The 17,372-nt window shown below is 40.8% G+C and overlaps 1 protein-coding gene across 3 annotated transcripts in view; it reads right to left on the reverse strand.

Moving 5' to 3' along the window:
• CYRIB (CYFIP related Rac1 interactor B) overlaps positions 1-17,372 on the reverse strand; it is a 114,655-nt gene that overhangs the window by 68,102 nt on the left and 29,181 nt on the right. Inside the window, exon 1 of one of the 3 annotated variants that reach the window (XM_004373005.2) lies at positions 15,667-15,821. The exons of the other annotated variants lie outside the window; for them this stretch is intronic. The gene's annotated coding sequence lies outside the window, so the exon portion shown is untranslated. Of the gene's footprint in view, positions 1-15,666; positions 15,822-17,372 lie in introns of those variants that run through there. 3 annotated transcript variants of the gene reach the window in all.

Here is a 17,372-nt window from a genome sequence, read left to right on the forward strand (position 1 = left end):
CCATTTTATCATCTGATGTGATTTCCCTATGTGTTGTAAATGCTATCACTATGATGTAATAAGATGGATTAGTGGCAGTTATATTAATGAGGTTTGTAAGATTAGGTAGTGTCTTAAACTAGTCTCTTTTGACATATAAAAGAAAGAAGGGAGCAGAGAGACATGGGGACCTCATACCACCAAGAAAGCAGTGCCGGGAGCAGTGTGTGTTCTTTGGACCTGAGGTTCCTGTGCTGAGATGCTCCCAGACCAAGGGAATACTAATGCATCACAAGGACCTTTCTCCAGAGCCAACAGAGAGAGAAAGCCTTCCCCTGGAGCTGATGCCTTGAATTTGGACTTGTAGCCTACTGGACTGTAAGAGAATAAATTTCTCTTTGTTACAGCCATCCACTTGTGGTATTTCTGATATAACAGCACTAGATAACCACGACAGATAGTATAAATCAGTTTTTTTTTTTTTTTTGAGATACTTAAGAGGTGGCTAGATCATTGAAAAGAAAACTTTTAGCTCTACATTATAAATTCTGAACATTAAATATCACAAATATAAAAGAACATCCAGAAAGAAAAGATGAAAAACCACCAAGATCATTAAAAAAAGTATCAGTCGAATAAGGAACTAAAAACTTTCCAGAAAAAGAACAATAAAGTATGTTTTGAGGTAACAAGAACACAAAAGTGTTCTCTCTACAATAAGATACTTTCTTTTGTTTTATATATTCCAAATTGCTCCAATCAAGAACAGTTAACAAAAAGATTTTCCACCTGGGCCTACCTTTTTTCTTCAGACCCCTAATGCACGTTTCCTCACTAAAAACCAACACACACACAGAAGTAAAACTCCTTTTCATTTGTCCTGAAAATCTGTCACATTTCAAACCAAAAGTAGAATTTTTAACTGTACTAAAAATTTCACATTTCTAACTTCTTTGATAGTGACCTATATTCATATTAAATCCCTTACCTCCATTCGAAGGTAATGTATCTCTAAGAAATAATCTAGAGGAAGTAAAAAAGTATAAGGAGGGTAAAAACATATTTAATACTTTATAGGAAATATTTTACTTTAAGGAGGGAAGAGGGTCTAATTATTTGTGAATGCCTACTATGTACCATGCATTTTGCTGCTGATTGTAATTTTTTCATAAAACTGCAAAACAAGTGATCTTCTTTTCTCATATAAGGTAGATGAGGAACCGAATCTTAAAATATTGGTTAACTTACTTTATGGCAGTGGATATATAACAAGGGGTTGATCAGATGCTAGCACAGATCTGCCTGGTCCCAAAGTTGATGCCATTTTATCCACAAAAAAAAGTCTCAGTGAGCACATTCTTTTTATAAAAATTCATTTTCATTGATATTTTTTTCTTATTAGAAAAATAGCTGTAACTCTTACCCAGAACAAACAGAACCTATGAGATGTAACCGTAATGCTACTTTCTGTCCACCACTGTGCCTTTTAAGTTATTCTGTGGCAAAGTTAATGTCCCTGAACTTTTATTTAGGCAAGTCCATGACTCACTTTCAGGTTATAAAAACAATCTTAGTTTAGAAAATGGTAGATCCAGTTGAGTACACAATTGTCAAAATGTTTAATTCACGGTTATAGCTTGTCCCCTTTCCCAGCCCTGCCTGCTGCAGGCCAGCCCTACACAGTGAAAAGGGCTGTGCTTTTCCTCGTCTCTCCTACCTTGCTAACTCTGGTTGGGGCAGTTAAACATCATTAGATGCCACAGGCACCCTGTATGCTCAAAAAATACTCAAAGCTGATTTCTATCATGAAATGCTTTCATGGATTCCTTGGAAAACTCACCCACCCCAGCCCCGGGATGTCTTACTGCAATTCCCTTGCTGCAGGACAAGGCATCTCTTCTGGGAATCCACCATTTGTCCCTCCATCTCCATACCATCCTACGTCTACGCGTTCTCTCACTAGTGGCCCTCATCTGGTCTATGGGAAACACATACTCTTCACCCTAAAACTTTGGGAGGACAACCTCACTTTGCTTTGTTGCCAGAGCAGATAACCCCTAGTTACCTTTTAAATTTTCCAGGCATATGTTAGACATCAAACCAGCGTGTCCTCCAAACTGCAAGAGTTACATATTAAGCTCTTCACGTGGTAACCATAAAGTGCCTCTTTACTTGAGGAAGGATACTCCCCATCTGCCATGGATTGTACTGTGTCCCCAAAAAAATCTGTCAACTTGGCTAGGCCATGATTCCCAATATTGTGTTACTGTCCACCATTTTGTCATCTGATGTAATTTTCCTATGTGTTGTAAATCCTATCTCTATGATGTTAATGAGATGGGATTATTGGCAGTTATGTAAACTCAATATATGAAATTAATCTACAATTAAAGCCAATCTCTTTTGAGATATAAAACAGAAGTGAGCAAGGAGACAGGGGGACCTCACACTACCAAGAAAGCAGTGCCAGGAGCAGAATGTGTTCTTTGGACCCAGGGTTCCTGCGCGGAGAAGCTCTTAGACCAAGGAAAGATTGATGACAAGGACCTTCCTCCAGAGCCGAGAGAGAGAAAGCCTTCCCCTGGAGCTGACGCCCTGAATTAGGATTTCTGGCCTACTAGACTGTGAGAGAATAAACTTCTGTTTGTTGAAGCCATCCACTTGTGGTACTTCTGTTATAGCAGCACTAGATAACTAAGACACCATCCCTCCCACAAAGATGGCAAAGGGGCAGGGGGGCTAGGAGAGACTCTGAGCACACCAACGATATAGTTAGAAAACCTTTTCTAATCTCCAACGTCTTCAATCTTTTTATATCACCACATAGGATAGATGTTAAGTCACAAGGTCCATCTTCTGGCTCTTTTTGCAAGACCTGCATGGTATTTTTACAACTCACTGTGGAAATGTGCATGTACTGACTTAGAGCCAATCTCAAAATAAAACAGTGCTATTTTAACACCCTATCACATAATAATAAGGCCCTGGTGGTGCAGTGGTTAAGAGCTCGGCTGCTAACCAAATGGTCAGCAGTACAATTCCACCAGCCATTCCTTGGAAAGCCTATGGGGCAGTTCTACTCTACAGGGTTGCTATGAATTGCAATCGATTTGACAACAACAGGTTTCAGTTTTTATGTTTTCTATCACATAAAATATTTTATATTTTCTATATTTTCCATAAAAGGCAGGAAGAAAATAAAAATCCACAATCCCACCACTCAGAGCTGGCCACTGTTAAACAGTTTGATGTACATATCACTTACCTTTACATAAAGAGAACATCTGTCATCTGAAATTTTACCTCAAATTTTAACTTTTTAAAACCTAGTACAAAAATACTTTATTTATAACGTCACTGAGCAATTCACCAGTTTTCCGTATAAGTCAATTTTATAACTAAATATGCCTTTTTCAAATACAAAATTTCCACTAATCCATGTGAGGATGGTCTTTCTGAAACTTGTCTCATGTCACTCCCTAGCCCTAAAACTAAAATTTAATGGCTTCCACTGCCAGAGGGTTAAATGTCATTTTTTTAAAATTAAGCATAATCTCTAAGGTCTCCTATAGCTGTTATATCTCTAAATGTGATTTTAAATCATGTATTCATCATACAATCATACAAGAAAAATGTAAATGCCAAGGGAGTGACTGATAAGGGGATCTGACTACATTGCCAGAGGAGAAGCGTTTCAGAGTTTGGTCACACTTCCATGATGGCTAATGAACGTACAACAGGATCTGGCTTCATCAAGGGTCACCAGACTGAACTCACAAAGTGCAAAATAGCAAAGTTTGCTATTCCTTTATTAGCTTGGTGAAACTAGTAAGCTTGCAAGCAGGGAACAGTCCTTGTATGACTCCAAGTAAAACTCTATTACCACCATATACACTATTTACTGGCTCTACATTCATTATCACAAACTGCCAAGAAGTTTATCTAATACTCAAAAGCAGATTTATGAAAACTTTAAATGTTTAAAACTAGATTTGAGGATTTTGTTGAAGTTTCACACATGATTTGCCATCCATTCAGAGCACACAATTAAACATTTGTTTTGGTTAAAGTCATCTTTCAGCAGATGAAGTGAGAAGTAAATTACATTTAAACATGCTACCAAGAAAAATGCATTCATAGTTCTTAACCCAAAGAGACTGTGGTCTTCTCAGAATGTATGACACTATAAAAACTAAGCATTACAAAAGTGTCTGAAGAAAGGAAAATATGCATTTCTCTCACAGCTGACAAATGTTTTCACTCAAAAAGTACACGAGAACAATGAGTGTGGGAAAATACTGATGTGTCTTTATGTGTAATTGTGGAGGGTATGTGTGGACTCATATCATGCTATGTATGTGTAGAGATGTCCAGAAAGATGTTCACCAAAACAGTGACTACCTGGATGATTTTTGCTTTCTTCTTTACACTTTTCTATGTTGTTTGAATTTTTTATAAATGTGAGCATATTATTGTATAAGAAAAGAAAGTTATTTTCATTATTAAAAGAGTGTGAAAAGCCAGCGTAATCAATACAATGTGACACTAGCATAAGGACAGATCTATAGATCAGTGAAACTGAATTGCAAGTCTAGAAATAAACCTTCATATTTATGGTCAATTTACATACCATAATTGATTTTCGACGACGGTGCCAGGGTAATTCGATAGGAGAAAGAATAGTCTTTTCAACAAATGGTGCTGGGACAGTTGAGAATCCACATGCAAAAAGATGAACTTATAAACTGACCTCACACCATACACAAAATTTGCCTCAAAATGAATCATAAACTAAATTGTAAGAACTAAAACTAAACTATAAAACTTTTAGAAGACAGCACAGGAGTAGATCTTTGTGACCTTGGGTTAGACAAAGATTTCTTAGATACAATACCAAAAGCACAATCTTCAAAAGAAAAGGCAAACTGGACTTCCAAGAAGATTCAAAATCCTTATGTCTCAAAAGACACCATTAAGAAAATGAAAAAACAAGCCATAGAAAATATTTGCAAATCATACGTCTGATAAAGGCCTCATATCTAGAATATATAAAGAACTCTTACAACTCAATAGCAACACAATTTAAAAAGGGCAAAAGGTCTGAATAGACACTTCACCAAAAAAAGATATGTGAGTGGTCTGAAAAGATGCTCACCATCATTAGTCATTAGGGAAATGCAAACCCAAACCACAATACTATCCCGCCTCACTTCCACTTAGAATGGCTATAATCAGAAAGACAATGACAAGGGTTGGGAGAGTTCAGAGAAACTGAAAGCCTCAAACACTGCTGGCAGGAACGTAAAATGGTACCAGCTCTTTAGACAACAGTTCAGCAGTTTCTTAAAAAGTTAGGCATAAATTTACCATACGACCCAGCAAGGCCATTCCTAGGCATCTACCCAAAAGAAATTAAAACATATGTCCACACAAAGATTTGCATGTAAATGTTCACAGCATTATTTGTAACAGCCAAAAAGTGTAAACTACCCAAATGTCTATAAACTGGTGAAGGGATAAACAAAATGTAATATATATCCATAAAAAAGACTACTACTCAGAAATAAAAGGAACAAATTACTGATACACTCATCAACGTGGATAAGTCTCGAAAGCATTATGCTAAGCGAAAGCAGCCAGACACAAAAGACTGCACACTGTATGTAACCAGTGTCACTGAACTGTCCATGTAGAAATTGTTGAAATGATGTATCTTTGGCTGTATACACTTTCACAAAAAAAAAAAGACTACATACTGTGTGATTCAATTTATAAGATTTGACAGAAAGTAAACTAGTGACTGCCTGGGGCTGGAAGTAAGAATGAAAACTAACTGTAGTAGAGTTTAAGAGATCTCACTGGGTTAATGGCAATGTTCTAAAACTGAATTATGGTAATAGTTGCATAGTTCAGTAAATTTACCAAAAAAAAAAAATCACTGAATTCTGCACTTTAAAGTGGGTGAATTTTATGGTACATTAAGTATACCTCAATAAAACTTTTTAAAAGATAAGAGCAAAAAGAATGTATGATTATAATTGAAGGAATTATTGGGGTTTTCTAGGTATCAAAGCCAAAAATCAGCAATATAACTAACTGTATTAAAATGAAGTATATAGTAAAATGCCATATCAAAACAGCACACACAACGACACTTAGTTCTACTGTAAGGATTGCAGGAGATTTTTATTCCCTACTTTTCAGTAGAGTATTAAGTCATGAGAACACACCTTTTTGACTTGATTAGCTGGTAGCCCCACATCTTTACTAAAAAAGATTTTAAAAAGTCACCAGCTTCCTCCAGATTACCTCCTCCAGCTATACAGGGTTGTAATAGGAATACAGCTGCGCAGAAACAAAGAAACACGTATGTTACGTATATTCCTATACCACCACCAGCTGCCATCAAGTCGATTCTGACTCCATGTGTGTCAGAGTAGAACTGTACTCCATAGGGTTTTTCAATGGCTGATTTTTTTGAAGTGGATCTTCAGGCCTTTCTACCAAGGCATTACTGACTGGACTCAAACCACAACCCTCTCAGTTAGCAGCCAAGCGCTTATAATTGTTTGCACGACCCAGGAACTCCATTCCTATACCGGAAATAAAAAAAGCAGAACTATCCAAAACCTGTACCAGATCTCTCTTTGGATAGAAATTCAGCAAGGCTCTATCTAAACAGAAGGGGCTTGAAGGCAAGTATGAATAGTTCCTGGCAGTCTCCTTTCTACTATTCCCATCTAACTCATAAAAAGGCTACTTACAGTTCCCATTTTTACAGAGGATGAGGGGAAAGGATGTACTAGTATAAAAGTGACTTCAGTCATTCTGAGTCTATTCTTGTCCCTCTATGTTAAAACAAACAACTAATTTGCACTGTAAACTTCTACCTAAAACAATAAAACAAACCAACGATAAACACTTAACATTAACCAGTGTAAGCCCAGTGGTAATAATCCTTACAGAAACAGACTGCCACATCTTTCTCCCATGGAGTGGTTGGGGGGTTCTGACTGGTGACCTTTCAGTTAGCAGCCAAGTGCTTAACCACTGTGCCTTGTACCTTGCTATAGGGGAAAAAAACTGCCTGGGATACATGACTTGGAATACCTGTTTAACCCTACAGTTTCCTGTAATACTTTACCCAGTTAAATTTTTTACAAAACTGTTCATTCACCTCTTACTGTGAGACTCAAATCAGATCTTAAAACAGATCTGAAAACTGGAGACACTGAAAGGACTTCACAAAAAGATGTGCTTGTAGACCTCAACTGGGAAGAATTTTGAACCTTAAACTTTTTTAAAAAAATTATTTAAATGTATAGACTATAAAAATTATTTAAATGCACAGACTACATACCTACCCAAACTAGGCAAACAAGAGAGACAAGTTAAAAAGGAAAATTAAATATGCATTTTAATAAAATATAATTTACAGTGTAAAAAGCTGCTAAAAAAGAACAATGAAAATCAGCTAAACAAAGTTCTTAAGACACACCTTAATGTACTAACAGACTACTAAGCAGGGGTCAGTGACACATACCAAAAGCAGAACCCTGGCCAGTTGTCACCATCACACATACTATAATGGAACTCTGGCACACCCATTTCAAAGAGTTGCCCACCCCAGGCTACATATTTTGACTACTGCTTCAACATACTGTTCTATAAATAGAAAGGAAAAGCTTTAGTTTAACTTTATTCACATATTAATATAGGAAGTCCCAATTATCAAAGACTATTTCCAAAGGCTTCACTCGATTCTAGATTCTCAGGCATCCAGCTACTTTTACGCACTACTAATTTAGAACTAGATTCACCATTAGCTAGATTACATTTCCAAGCCTCTAAATTCATGTGTGCCTTAACCAAAATGAATGAAAGTTGATTCTCTACTTTTGAAAACAACTTAGTCAGTATATTTACGAAATACCAGAACTTATTAACTATTTAAGTCGAAACAAACTCAAGTGTAAAAAACAAGCTTCAGCAACTAAAGTTAGCTTTCAAAATAACATTTTTTAGGTTACTTTTTTATATAAAATCAATGGGGGAAGGGAAGGTAGGAGTAAGGATCCCCCACTGTCCTGTTAATAAAAACCCGTTGCCATCAAGTCGATTCCAACTCATAGTGGACCCTATATGGATATTATATGCATGTACCTCCCCATCCCTAATAAAGAAGAGCTGAATTAATGTTTAGAGACTGAACAAGAGAGGGAGAATTGTAACCAGCTGCTCAAACAGTGGCTTGATTGTCTCTTCTGGGCTGGCAAAGGGATGTACCATGGCAATGGGGCAGCAAGCTCCAGGTGAAAAGCAAAGTGGCTGTGACTGCTACGTCAAGTAGTTCCCGAAGTTGAAATAAACAGTGTCCGTAATGATGACCTTGCTACCCAATACAGAATTTTGGAGGGGCTGAACACATTGCAAGTTCCTTTGGCTGAACTGAGAGGGACTAGGCAAAAGTGAATGCAAAGCCTCGATTACTGGCAGAGTTGCTCTCTCCCTTTGATCCCTCCCCTCTGCTTCTATCCTGGACTCCTCTTCAAAGAGAAAGATGATTAGGGATGGCGCTGAGGTCTCCCTGGCCCCCAAGAGGGACTAAAGACCATACATACTCGTCTGAGGCTGCACAGGGAACTTTACGGAAGGACTCAAACTTTACGGCTCTCTTGGATACAGGAACCCTAGTCACCATCTTATCTGGTCTCATGGGAAGAGGGGACACTCAGATTCAGCTGATAGGATCTGGGTAGGGTTCACAGTAGGGAAGGCAAGGTCGCCTGTGGGCTCTTTGGATCAGTTCAATGTACTGTTGCCTCCACATCCTAATATAAAGTAGAAATTGATGTGTTACATGCATGGAAAAATCTCTCAAACTGCTCATTTTTAGGACTGAAGCCTCTGGTAAAGGGAGACAGCATCCACCTGGAAATGCCCCTTGGAGTTTTGGATTCTTTGTCTGACACATACTTCTGTTTTGAAAAGCAGCTATTACTTCGCTACTGGACTCTCATGGAAAACCAATGATAGACTCATGGAGCCCTCTTGAGTCTCCAGCCTGATATTCCTACTTTGAGGTGGTTAACTTGGACTCAATGACTGAGATGGAAGTCAATGGAAAATGCCTATTTGAGAACACATCCGGCTTAGCCCCAGCAGCATCTCAACTTGACATGAAAAAGTGGCAGCTAGCCCTTTGGGGGAAATGCCCCAACTCCATCACAGGAGGCAAAGTCACTGGCTCAGTGGGACTCACATCCAGTAAATCATCAAATCTTATAGAGATTTAATACCATCCATCCACTGCCACTGCTCACATGCAGATCACTATCTAAGTCTTTCCTGGACTTTAGCAACTCCTTCTTAACTTGGCTCTCTGAATCCAATCTTATTTCACCTTCAATCCATTCTCCAAAAGCTGTCAGCACTGTATTTCAAAAAGAGAAACCTGAGTATTTCACAGAGCCTTTCCTTAAAATCCTATCTATAATGGGCTTCCCCACTGCCTTCATTCCAAACTGCACTGAACTTCTTAACATGACTCATGCAGCCAGTTTTACAACTTACGTCCTGCCTCATCTGTCCCACTCTCTCATTTACACTCCATATTACTGCCATTGAGAACCACTATCAGTTTCACTGCGAAGAATGGGAATTCCAGAACACTTGATTGTGCTCATGCGGAACCTGTACATAGACCAAGAGGCAGTTGTTTGAACAAAGCAAGGGGATACTGCATGGTTTAAAATCAAGAAAGGTGTGTATCAAGGTTGTATCCTTTCACATACTTATTCAATCTATCTGCTGAGCAAAGAATCCAAGAAGCTGAACTATATGAAGAAGAATGTGGCATCAGGATTGGTGGAAGACTCATTAACAACCTGCGATATTCTAGACACAATGAGAAGTCTGTATCAGTCAACAATTTAAAATATACCAGACATAATACACCAGTAGAAATTACTTTCATGGCAGAAAATAACTGTACAGGATTTAAAGTTCACAACATAGCATACAATAGTACCTCTATGTTGAACATGATCTTTTTTAAATGCCTGGAAAAAATATCTTTGCATTTGGTTGGTCTTCTAGTTAAACAAAAGCATATGTTTGGAAAATGCATATTTGAAAACAGCCTTTTATCTCTGTAACTGCCATTCTCACCCATGGCGCCATTATCAGGATGTGTGGTGTTAATTGAATTGTATCCCCCCAAAATGTGTTGTAAATCCTAATCTCTATACCTGTGTTTATAATTCCATTTGGGAATGGGTTGTGTTATGTTAATAAGGCAGTATCTTAAATCAATCTCTATTGAGATATAAGAGAGCAGATTAAGTAATAAGCAAGCAAGCACAAACAGGAAGGGAAGATACATGCCACATGATAGCAAAGGAATCGAGGAAGAAGCAGCTAAAAGAGACAAGGACCTTCCCCCAAGGCAGAGACAGCCTCCCTCAATTTGGACTTCTAGCCTCCTAAAAAGTTGTCAATGATTTCATTTTACTTGGATCCACAATCAACACCCATGGAAGCAGCGGTCAAGAAATCAAACAACACACTGCAGTGGGCAAATCTGCCGCAAAAGACCTCTCTGAAGTGTTAAATAGTAAAGATGTCACTTTGAGGACTAAAGTGCAGCTGACCCAAGCCATGGTGTTTTCAATCGCCTCATACGCATGCAAAAGCTGGACAGTGAATAAGAAGACCGAAGAACTGACACCTCTGAATCGTGGTGTTGGCAAAGAATATTCAGTATACCATGGACTGCCAAAAGAACCAACAGATCTGTCTTCGAAGACGTACAACCAGAATGCTCCTTAGAAGTGAGGATGGTGAGACTACATCTCACATTCTTTGGACATGTTATCAGGAGGGATCAGTCCCTAGAGAAGGACATCATGTTTGGTAAAGTAAAAGGTCAGCAAAAAAGAGGAAGACCCTCGAGGAGTTGGACTGACACAGTGGCTGCAACAAAGGGCTCAAGCATAACAACGATTGCGTACATAGGGTCGCTATGAGTCAGAATCGACTTAACAGCACCTAACAACAATACAACAGCAGCCTCCTAAACTGTAAGAAAATACATTTGTTTGTTAAAGCCACCCACTTGTGGCATTTCTGTTACAGCAGCGCCAGATAACTAAGTCATGTGATGTGTCTCAAGAAGCTGCATACTTAAAGAATCACAATTCTAAGAATGATTTCCTTGTTAAAGTTTTACAGGTTACCCAAATAAAAATGTCAATCACTCATGTTCCAATATTCTTGCATGAGTGAGAAAGAGGTGAATCAAGAAATTATAACACTGTATATTCACAAGAGAGTAGAGCACAAGTGAACATAATCCATTCTGGGCTGCAGCTGAAAAAATTTTGAGAAGTATGCCCTCTTTAGTCTAGATACTAAAACCCAAAACCAAACTCACTGCTGTCAAGTCAATTCTGACTCACAGTGACCCTATTGGACAAAGTACAACTGCCCCAGAGGGTTTCCAAGGCTATAATCTTTACAGAAGCAGACCGCCACATCTTTCTCCCATAGAGAGCTAGTGGGTTCAAACTGGACCTTTCAGTCAGCAGCTGAGCACCTTAACCACTGAGCCACCAGGACTCCTCATATCAAATATAGGACCTCACATTAGTACTTCGAAATAAAGTAAAGGCTACAAATCATACAGGACTGGGTTCATATGCTAGCCTTCCACACCCTACTTGTGAGTGTACTTGAGCAAGTTAACCTAAGTGCCTTAACTTTCTAATGTGAAAACTGTAATACCTACACCTTTCAGAGCTGTCACAGAACTAACCTGATATATATAAAGAACCTAGCATAGAGTAGGTGTTTCGTATTACAGCATAATAATTAAAGAGTACGAACTCTGGAGCCAGACAGATGGGAACCCAGCTCTATCACTTAGTAGCTGTGACACTTAAGTTAATTAACCTCAGTTTCCTTGTCTGTGAAATGGAAATACTAATACTTAATAAGCTTGTTATAAAGATTCAACATGTTCTAGAACACTGCCTGGCAAGTAATAAACACTGTTAGTAAATATTAACATTATCATCATCACCGCTATGGAAACATTAAGTTGCCACTGTCACATTATTAGATTATGTCTTTCATTTCTGCTATATAAAAAACATATACTCTTTGAATAATTAACCCAATTTAGTGAACTGAACATAATACAGGATGAGCTCATACATCCAAGAATTTTTATGCTGACTTTTAGAAACTTTCAGTGCACAAGAAATTTAATGCTGACAAGATACATATATCAAATACCCATTCTAAGCACACAAATCCATTCAGTGAATTAAAGCATAACACAAAATGACATGTCTATTGTACTTTCCCTCAAAGATCTCAAAGCAATTTAAATAATCGAATATAGCAATCTTTAAAATATAGAAAATTAAAAAAATATACAAAATACTTGAGGACACTGCAGCTGAGAACAACCAACATCTTTATCCAAAACTTTTGCCATATGATTACAAAATGCTGTTAGACCCTAAAACTCTTTCAACTTGCCATTCCTTCAATTATTCAAAACATTTAATGAGTATCCGCTATGCACCAGGCAGGCATTGTGCTAAAGCCTCGCGTAGTGACAAAAAACAACAGACGGCATGCCAATAACAAATAAGATATCATTCTGTTTTCCTTAAACAGTAAAAGAGAAAATCATAGGCTCTTAAATGGAGATGGTGCAGGACTCGGCAACGTTTCGTTCTGTTATACGTAAGACTGCCATGAGCTGGAGCTGACTCTCCGGCAACTGGCAACTAACAACATAGCTGAGGGCACCAATACTTAATAAGAGTTAAGCAACCTCATATCAGAGTGCGTGGGTGGTGCAAACTGTTAATGGGCTCAGTTAATTGGTTAACAAGCTCAGCAGCTAACAGAAAGGTGGGGGGACAGGGTGTCAAGTCCACCCACAGGTGCCTCAAATGAGAAAGGCCTGGGGATCTACTTCCGAAAACTCAGCCATTGAAAACCCTATGGAGCCTAGTTCTACTTTGACACACATGGGGTCACCATGAATCAGTTGATCGGAACTTTAATTCAGTCCAGTATTTTCTCCAAAGAGACTAGGAGTAAAATGAAATATGCATCCCTTTATACTCCTCCATCAATTATTTGATAAGTAAAGGTGAGTGCCTATTTCAAAGATGAGTCAAATAATCCTACGAGTGGCGTTACTCAACAATAATTTCTTTTAACCCACTTCAAAAGGTTCAGAGAAATAAATTTTAAGATTAAGTTAAATGTTACCTGTAACCTACACGAAATAAGCAGCATTCATTTAGCTTTCTGAAATTATAATTTTTCCTGAGGCAACTCCAATCAATTTACTAATCTAATCATGCTTCCATTTGAATCTCTTTCGTCAACCGCTTTCTTAGAAGAGAAAAATAGAGCCTCTCCCCAATTATCATATAATCTAGATTTCATGTCATGTATCCCACAACATTTTACAAACCAAGAGTTTCCTCTGCAGCAGCTACATCACTATTAAAGTTTTAAGGAATTTAAAAAATTATCTAGCAAAATTGCTCTGCCAGAAAAATTTAATCTTGACTATGAGTCAAGAAATCTTACTGCTATGACCACTCTGACAGGGATCACAATAGAGGGACCCGGACAGAACGGGAGAAAAATGTAGAATAAAATTCAAATTCACACAAAAAATGGCCAGACTCACTGGTCTGACAGAGACTGGAGGAACCCCTGAGACGACGGCTCCCGGACACCCCGCTAACTCAGAACTGAAGTCACTCCTGAAGTCCACCTTTCAGCCAGAGATTAGACAGGCCTATAAAACAAACAGTAACACGTGTGAGGAACGTGCTTCTTAGTTCAAGCATATGAGATCAAATGGGCAACACCTGCCCAAAAGCAAAGATGAGAAGACAGGAAGGCACAGGAAAACTAGACTAATGGACAAGGGGAACCCGGGGCAGAAACGGGGAGAGTGCTGACACTCTGTGGGGATTGTAACCAATGTCACAATACAATGTGTATAAATTTTTGAATGAGAGAAGAAAAAGAAATCTTACTGCTGCAGTGATTATTCAAAACCTAAATGTGGGACAAAACAGCCAAGGCCCTTTATAATTAATACCTAGCTCCCTAGAAGAAATGGCTGTTTAAAACTGTTACTACTGACAGCAACAGCATCATCATACTCATAAGTAGGTTGATGTACTTCAAGACTGAAAACTCCCTTGAAGTTCATGATTATGGACTATGAAAAGTCACAGTGAAAGAAAAGTGCTGTCACTTCATCTTATGAATGCCGATCAGGCAGTTTCAGTGAACTGAAACACTTTACAGATTATCAAGTAAACCCCAATTATCAAGTTGTTCTAGACACAAAGCTTCTGTTTCTATTATTAAATACAATTAAAGAATAAAAAGGATCAGTGTAATTTTCTTGAGGTACATTAGTCTAATATGATTTGCAATACTAAATCCCTAAAGACCCAAGAGACCGAAATTCCTTTAGCTATATAAAACACTTTTCTGGCATATCAATCTGCCAAACTGCAAGACTGTAAGAACACAAAATGGATTGATACGCATTTTTCACAATTATAGATTTATAGGAGAGAAAAAAAAAGTGTACACAAATTCTAAAAATCATTGTCTTGTCCAAAATAGCACTTTGAGGTACCGTAACTATTTCAAGCATTTCATCCGTATTCCACACACAGGGGACACTCAAATGCTGTTCACAGAGACAGAAAAAGTCCCACGAACAAACAGTATTAACAAGTAATGCTGCAAATCAGTCATGGAATCGAGCCAGAAGGAATCTGGAGTAGAAAGTAACAATCTTCTACCAGAATTTACATTCAGAGAAATTAACCCATCACTGATACTCCTCCAGGAGAGGGGGGAAAAAAAAAAGATACTTGGTATAGCCGAGAATAGCCACGACGTTTTTTTTTAAAAAAAAAAAAAAACACACAACAATTGCCACTTCCACTACAGTTTGACAGTCATAAATTTGGGTAATTATAGTAGTAACTGTGTGTTTTGGAAACACTCTCAGACCACACCCTAGGATGGAGAATCTGGACTTTAAACGCCGGGAATCAAGAGGTTAAAGCAGCAGCAGGTAAGTAGCAAGGTCTGGCCGCACAGGTGGGAGACGAATGATGTGGGGCAATTAAGGGAGCAGCCTCATCACCAGTGACCCGGGGGCGTGGGTGTCGGGCCAGGCTTGGCGAGCCGCTGAGAAAGGGGTGTGGATCTGGGCACGAGGGTGGGGGGGGAGAAAGGAAGGTAGAAGCTAGGGCGGGGGGCAGAGCCGGGGAGCAGAAGGTCACGCGCAGCGGCAGGATCTGGGGTGGGGTGCGAGGGCACGGCGAGCACGCGCGTGGAGGTGCAAGTTAAGGAAAGGGCGGAAAAAAGGAGGATCCGAATGAATGGGCACCGGGGGTGGGGAGGCCGGGCACGGGCCAGAGGAAGCGGAGCCGGCAGGCGCCCGCCAAGGAGCAACCGCAGCGCCGGGGATGGGCGCCCGGGCCAGGCCCACCGCTCCGGAGGAGGAGGAGGAAGCCGGGCGCGGGACCGCGCACCCGCCACTCACTCTGCCAAAATGAGGTCGAAAGGGAGGAAAGCGAGGGCTGTGAGAGAAAACGGTAAAAATAAATCACTCACCCTGCGCTCGAGCCTCCAGGCTCTCTGAGCCCCGTTCCTCCGCCCTCCACGAGCCGCGGTGGCGGCTCCTCAGCGGCGCTAGGGGGAGCCCCGGGCCCGGAGCGGGGAGAGGCGGCGGCCGGACCGGGAGCCCCTCCGCACCTGCCCCTGTGGCGGAGCCGCGACGAGCCAGGCGGCGGCGGCAGCGGCAGCTCCGAGTGGGGAGGGCAAATGACCCGGATGTACAGGGTAACGGCGAGGAGGGGGAGCGGGGAATGCCAGGAAGTGAGGGCGCCGCGGACCTGTCCAGCCGTGCGCATGCGCCGCGCGCCCGCCCCGCAAGGTAAATCCTCAGCCTTCCTTCTCCACTCCCTCTTCCCCCGCCCTTTTCGAAAGGGGCGGGGCGGGGCCGGAGACAGGTGGTCCGGCCGGCGGGCGTGTAGACGAAGGGGGCGCGGCCAACTCTTCCGCGCCCTCCTTAAAGGGGCAGCACCACCTGCGGAGACGGCATCTGGGTGGCTCAGGGCCTGCCAGTTTTCTCATTTTAGGATGGGGAAACTGAGGTTCAGAGGTGGCGGTGATCTGCCTCACGTCAGCGAATTCGAAAATGACAGGAACTGGAACTCGGGGCTGGCAGGCCAGGATTCTTTCTGCTGAACCCTGCAAAGTGGCCACATTCCACCACCACCCACGCCTGGAACGGCTGGGCTGTATGGCACCACGCCTTTTCCTCTCTGGCCAGGTACTGAGCCTCCCTCACTCCCTAACGCGGAGGATGAGCTTGGCAGGCTCCCCAGAGCCAAGAGAGGCACCGTTATCGCCAGCGATGATATGTGGAGACGCCCTTGGGAGGTGTTAAATGATCAGTCAGAGAACAAAAATCAGGCGCCACTTGAGACTTCTACCGTGCCACGCATCGCACTCAAAGATAAATCAGGCCCTTGTTCCGAGGTCTGCTCTGGGGGAAAAAAAAAGTCTAGTGGGCAGAGAACTTCTATGTGGCTGAGGGCGCAGCCTCTTTATTTCTCGAATTCCCTTTCTCACTCTTAAAACATAAATGCCCCCCCCCCCGCGCTTACACAAAAACAGAACATGCCTTTTCATTAACACCAGGGTGTAAATGATCATAATGTTACCTCTCCTAGGGGTATTTTAAGTTTGGCTGCTGAGCAGATCGTTAAAATGAAGATAAATGATTTTTTAAAATGTAGGGTCAAAGACCCCACTGAAAATCCCATAGAAGTATGGGCTTTTCTCCCCAGGAGAATGCACATAAGCACACAAATTTACATACAATTTGAAGGGGTTTATGGACCCTGATGGTACAACAGTTAAAGCACAGCCTAGTGCTGTATTTGGGGACAAAGAGTGATTTTATTGGACATACAAGGTAAGACTGAAGTGTCGGCGGATCAAACCCACCAGCCTCTTCCACAGAAGAAAGATGTGGCAGTCTGCTTCCATAAGGATTTACAGCCTTGGAAACCCTATGGGGACAGTTCTGCCCTATCGTTTAGGGTTACTATAAGTCGGAATCAACTGGACAGCTACGGGTTTGGGTTTTGCTGTTGTTGTTGTTGCACCCAGAGAAGGAGCCCTGGTCATGCCGTGGTTAAGCACTCATCTGCTAACCCAAAGGTCAGAGGTTTGAACCCAACAGCTCTGAGTGAGAAAGAGATGGCAGCCTGCTTCCATAAAGATTTACAACCTTGCAAACCCTGTGGGGC

This window comes from Trichechus manatus, unplaced genomic scaffold (genome assembly GCF_000243295.1).
Source record: "Trichechus manatus latirostris isolate Lorelei unplaced genomic scaffold, TriManLat1.0 scaffold00022, whole genome shotgun sequence".
Lineage (NCBI taxonomy): Eukaryota > Metazoa > Chordata > Mammalia > Sirenia > Trichechidae > Trichechus > Trichechus manatus.